Here is a 6225-nt window from a genome sequence, read left to right as displayed (position 1 = left end):
GAGGAGGATAGGTGCTGTCTATGTGATGGGAACACCTGCAGTCACCTGCTGGGAAAGCTGTGGATATCAGCCCTCTGTAATCTATCCTGGGGCCTGAAGTGACGGAAAGGTTGGTCACTCATGCTGTACAGGATCCAAAACACTGCCTGAACTAAATACTAGAAGTGGAAGTATTGTGAAAGCTGCTGGTGCAGATAGGGAAAAAGAGAGCCAGAAAGGAAGCCAAGATACAATTAGCCCTGTGGCTGTGGCACCTGGAGTCAGATTTTGGTTTCTTGATTTCCAGAGAGGAGGATGTGTGAGGCTGAAGAACCAAGTCCATTTCCTTTTTGTTTCAGCAGCATTCTGACTGCTAGCATGAAGCTCTGGTGCTGCACACTGAGATCCTCTTTCTGTGCTCCAAAAACTTTCAAATTAATTTAATTTTCATTAAAATAGGACACCCTGACCAGTCACTGCTGGAAGGTCTTTAATCTATAGCAGACAAAATCCAGATGTTTCTGTGTTCATTATTTACTTTACGTCCTTTCGCTGACCCTGGTGCACCATGTAGAAACTGGTCTGTTTCTCTTTGTTAAATGACGCTGCTTCCATCTGCCCTTAGATATGGAGCCAGTAGCTCTGTTTTTGATGAAAGAAAACCAAACCAAACAACATCTCAAGGTTTGCTTGAGTCTACTTTTTTCCTCATGTCACTACCTTTCTTTTGACAACTTCTGTGGAAGTCTGTGCATTACTAGCTTAGGGTTTGAATCCAGAGAAGGCTTGCAGTGAATAAAGTAGTAAATCAAAGCAGAGAGATGAAATGTACTGTGCTGGTACAGCTCCTGCCATGTGATTTGGAAAGGGACTATGTCATTGTTGGAAACTGTGACTTCTTTACCCAGCAGGAGCCTTGCTCAGGACTGTGTTTTTTAATGTTTGCTGTTGCACTATACCACTTTCCAAGAGCTCTCTCACAGGATTTACAGGAGGTGGCAATCACTGAGCTGTATTATTTTACTGCTCTAAATATTTCTGTTTTCCGTATCTCTGCTTTTCCATTTTTACTACCTGTAGTTAACAGGTGTATAGGTTCTTGCTGTCTCTGAAAGAATACTAAATATGTAGTTGTCAGCTCAGATATTTTTGGGCATGTTGCAACATTGTCTAGGCAATCCTGTAGTACTATGCATAGCATCCCATACAGCATTCACCCCCTTAAGTGGTGGTCTCAGTAGTCAATCCAGATTTTGGATATGAAAAAAGAGAGCGAAATAAAAGACTAATTTATGAAAATTTTAACTATCTAGAATTTATTCCTGACAATAACTTACTTGCATTTTCCAATTTGATAAGCTGAAAATCTTAAATCCAATATGGCAAGAAACCTAACCACCTGTTGTGCAAAGAAAGGTCTTAAAATTAAATATACAATTTTTTGTACAAAAGAAGGGAAGGATATGCATGAAATTCTGAAAACTGCTTATTCTTTATTGAAATAAAAATATGAAGCACTCATCCAGCTCACCTCAGATATTCTTACTCTACATATTTAACATTGTTAGAGATTAATATTCCAATTCTGAATGCAGGGAAGCAGTGTCTTTTTCCATTCCCATTGCTCATTCTCATGAATGAGCAACAGTTGAATTTTTGCAATTTCTACCCCACGTTCCAGCTGAGTAAATTTTGGGACTATAATATCAGTGTGTCCCTAGAGGAAAGAGTGTAAAATTTTGAAGGAAGAAAGGAGTCCTTTACAGTGATCACTGTGTGGGAAAGTGGTTAAGGATAAATAATACAACAGCTCCAAAGGGAATTGTGCAAGAGCCTGGAAACACATTTCTTGAAAGGATTTGAACACTGGGGAATTTCCAAAGTAAAACAACAGTGAAAGATGAGCAGGGAAAAAGAAAAGGACAGAAAACAAACTCCAGAAGACTGAATTTCTCCATTCCTGCATGCTGTTCCTCTACTTCCTTGTGAACAAAGCAAACACTTTCTTGTATTCTTGCACAAGAGAAGTGTTTCACACCACCCATTCAGAAAGAAGGGAAGTCATTATGAAGCAATGCTGTTATCCCTGGGACCCAGACAGACCTAGGAGCCTACATCTGTAGTTGCACAATCAGCAATAAGCCTCTTTTTTTTGCACCAGGATGTGGCAAGGGCTGTATGTGAACTGCTTTTTCTCCTTGTCAGCCTCTCCATTGCTTTGCTTGTGGTGTACATGAGGATCATGAGGGCAGTTAAGAACCTGCACTTCCCCACTTCCCTTGAAGAGAAACTCAGCTTGCACTGTTTGCTTATGTGCTGGTTCCTGTGAGATCTTTATTGACTTGCAGCACTTACACATCTGGCTTGTATTTCCAGGAATTATCCTTCCCGGAAGGCTGGAAGTGCAGCAGGGAGAGAGGGCAGCAGCACTGAGTGCTTAGGCTGTGTTTAAGCTGGGGCACGAGAGGGGAGTCTAAGGCAAGTGTGAGTGAGTCTCTCCAGCAGCTTGTGGCTTCCCAGAGCACTCCTGGTCCCTTCCTACTCTTTCTGCACCAGCTGCACATGTTCTCCCTCCTCCGCTCCCTCCCTCCCTCTTTCAGCACCAGCTCTGTTGCTGGTGGATGTCACTGGATTCCAATAAGGTGGTAGGAAACGGCAAAACTCCAGGGGGGATGCAGTGTGTATGCTCCCTTTTCTCAGAAGGAGCTGCAGGGGTAGGCAGAGAAGGGGCCTGCTGTCTCCAGAGGAAAGTGGGATCTGTTTGGCTCCATTTGTTCTCTGAGCACTCCTGCTCATTTTGGAGAGGAGATGAAATCCAGATGCTTGTCCTGGTCTTGATTCCTGACTCAAAGATTTCAGTGTAATTAAGCACTTTGGAAAGGCTCACTGTGCACAGCAGTACAGCTCTGTCATTTACCTGGGAATCCCAAAAAATCCTGGTCTCATTTTCTTTTCAGTTCTCATTTAGGGGATTTTAAAAAAGTATTTCCCCTCCTCGCAGCTCACTGAGATCTTACAAAGCATATGATGGTAGCTGTGTAGGCTGTTACATATAAGTACATGTGCATTTAATTATAAATATGCTATATTTAGTACTTTGATGTGAGTTGAAACCCTCTACAGATATCCTTTGGGGTCACTACCATAATACTTGGGCCTAATTTAGTCAATACAGAGTTCAGACAGAGTTTACTGTTGGTGTCTTTGGATGCACACAAAGCTCCCTTTTGTTTTCTAGCTGCTAGAGTAATTATACTAATGAGTTTTAGTCTTTAAGAAAACTGCTAGATTTGCTCCAGAAGAGCACTCAAGAGTTAAAGACCGAATCAGAAGGTTTCAGATTAAACTGTTAATCTGATACTGAGCATACCTCTGCTGTTACAGAAAGAATAAAATGCTGATGCTGTGTGGTTAACTGTGCCTGGGTATACTCATCAAATAAAGTTAATGGAGGGAAGTTTCATGTGTCCCGCTAAGTAGAACCATGCAAATAAAGGACTTCCAATATGCTGATTGAACTGTAGAGTAGAGGATGTTTAGATTTGCATTGACAGAGCATTTCTTTCAGGCATTACTTTATAACCAGCAGAAAAGGAAGGAGGAGGCAGCAGCTCTGCCTTTAACCTAGAAAAATCCAACAAAGGTATAGGAGTCCCTGAGGTTCTGCTGTGTCCTTTTTTTTTTGTTTCGGTGATGTGAGAAATGGTGTGTGTCCTGTGACTGTCCTGTTCAAGTGCCTTCCTTTTGTTCATTCTTGCAGCCCACAAAGAGATCCCTCACAGTAGGAAACTGAAAGTTAGTGTGACTGAGGAAAATAATGCTGGAGTAGTGTTGTTGTCCTCTTCAAGATGTAGCTTTGCCCCTCTCAGTCATCTATCACTGCCCTGCTGCTGCACTCCTAACACATGGGCTGCTTGTCATCACCCTCCAACCTTTTCAAGGCTTGTAGTAGGAATCTGTTTAACCATTACAGCTGCAGCCAGAAGTGTGTTTTCAAGACTTAAGATGAAGTACCACCAAGTTTCTCAGCTAGAACCAGGAGACGTGTTCCCTGGCATACTTTGCAATTAACAGGACAACTAAAAAGCTGTGATTCAGGAGTTACTGAAATATTAATCTCAGTGGAATATAAGTCCATGAGTAATTTTAGATCATGTTTCCCTTTTCTGATTTCAGTAACAAAAGGAGCAGAGTTTGGTTTCCTTGAATCAGAGGAGTTGATGGGCTTAACTTTCATCATGACTTCTGAGAAATGACAGGGGAAAGAGAGACATGAACATTAAGTTCTTCAGTACCAGGATTTTTGGTTTCTGAGTATCTATTTTTCCTTATATCTGAAAACTACACACATTTTATTTTTGTGGGAGCAAACCCATGGCCCTCAATGAAGAAAACTTATTTGTGTGCAAAGGAAAACAGTGTGCAAAGGTTAGTGTTTCTCAGTTTCTGAAAAATTGTACTGAGACAAATGGGTGATGAGCACCAACATCTGTGGAACTCACAGCCATATCTCTTAGAAGGTTTGAACAATAAATTCCCAGCATGTTGCCTATATTTTAGTCATTTAATTATTGTATAGAGACAACTGGTATTCCTGGGTTATAAATAAATGTGACTGGAGGAAGAGATGAACAGTGTATGAAACACATCCAGTTTGGCTTTTGGTTGCATGCTCTTGGAAACTTTCCTAGACTCTTGTGCATTGATTGAAACTTAATTTAGAGTTGGGAAACACAAAATGCACTTCATATTTATTACAACAAGAGCTTGGTGACTGTAGGCAATGATTGCAAGCAAACACCAGCAGAAAGAGGCATCTTCTTGAGTGTGTTGCACTGTAATTTGGACAGAGTAGAGACAGAGGCAAAAGAAGATGTTTAGGACACTAGCATGAGAATGCCTCATGAGTTTGGTATGTGTTTAGGGTTCTTGTAGTTTGTATTTTTAAAAGATCAGATGGAGAGTGGTAATTTGAGGGTCCATATCTCAGTCACTTTTCTCTGCTGAGAAGAAATGTCTGGCTTTCTGTGAACGATGGTCTATTTTTCCCCTCAATCAAGGGAAAGCAGCACTGAAGAAAAGGAGGCATGGAGAAAACACAGTGCTTGAAATGTTATTTATGCCACAGACATACTCTTTTGCTGCAGACAAGGCAGCAACCTGTTTTTATTTAGTCTGGCCCTGGACTGTCATGAATTCCACTTCAGCACAGAGGTCTCCATCTTTTCAGAAGATGGCTCCTTGATTTGCACCTCCAGCTTTATTCTGCTGAATGAAAAGCATGCATACAGCATGTGTAGATGCTGGTGCTCTTTAGGATTGTCTCCTCACCTCCAGGATCTTGAGGCTGGTTATGAGGGCTGGCTTTCAACCAGCAACCAGCTTTCTTTTCCTCAAACATAACTGATACAAGTCATCATTTGAAACCAGCTTCACTGTCAAAGAAGCAGGCTCCACAGGTGGCAGCTCAGTGTATCAAGAACATGTTGGAGCTTCAGGTAAAATTACATTGGCTTAGTGCAATATACTGCTGCCAAAACAACCCAAGGTGCATGCTGCCCCCAGCAAGGCTGAAGTAGAAGCTCCTGGTGCCACCAAAGCCTGCCCTGGTCCTTGTGGTCACTAGATGATGGGATTAGACTGACTAACTGCCCTGTGTACTCCTCCCACTGGCGAGACCCAGTGGGCGAGACCCTACAACATCTCTGCAATAACCTACAGGCAAGAGGAGTTTCTTCCTAACTCCTTCACTTAGTATTTATGCTCTGCTCTTAAAATCTGAGGATTTCTAATCCTTCTTACCCTCCATAAGGTAGCTGTGGTGTTCACGTCAGCCTTATCAATGCCTGTACTTCAGATGTTAAATAATTTTCAATTTTGGTGTTTTGATTGAAGATTTTGACAAAGGTTGAACAGGACCCCAACAATATAAAGGACAATTTAAAGATACTGAGCCTGTTTGTTAGTTAATAAATGGTGATTTGGTTAATAATTGCAGTTCTAATTAAAATCTCCTTGAGTATATCTTAGCCTGTAAGGATCTTTAAATACCTGAGTTCCTTTTCAGGCAATGTACAAAGCCCTTCAGGCTTGCAGTGGAGGAGCAGAGAGTGCAGTGCTGTGTGTGGAGATTTTTGCCAAGGCAAACTATGCTCCCAGACAATGATGGTAAATGTGAAAGTTTTGAGAAACAGCCATCAGACAAATAGAGGTCACGGTCCTGAGTCCCAGCATGTAAACAGCTAA

The sequence above is a fragment of the Falco biarmicus genome, chromosome 1, assembly GCF_023638135.1.
Source record: "Falco biarmicus isolate bFalBia1 chromosome 1, bFalBia1.pri, whole genome shotgun sequence".
NCBI lineage: Eukaryota > Metazoa > Chordata > Aves > Falconiformes > Falconidae > Falco > Falco biarmicus.
Note: the sequence above shows the minus strand (reverse complement) of the source record.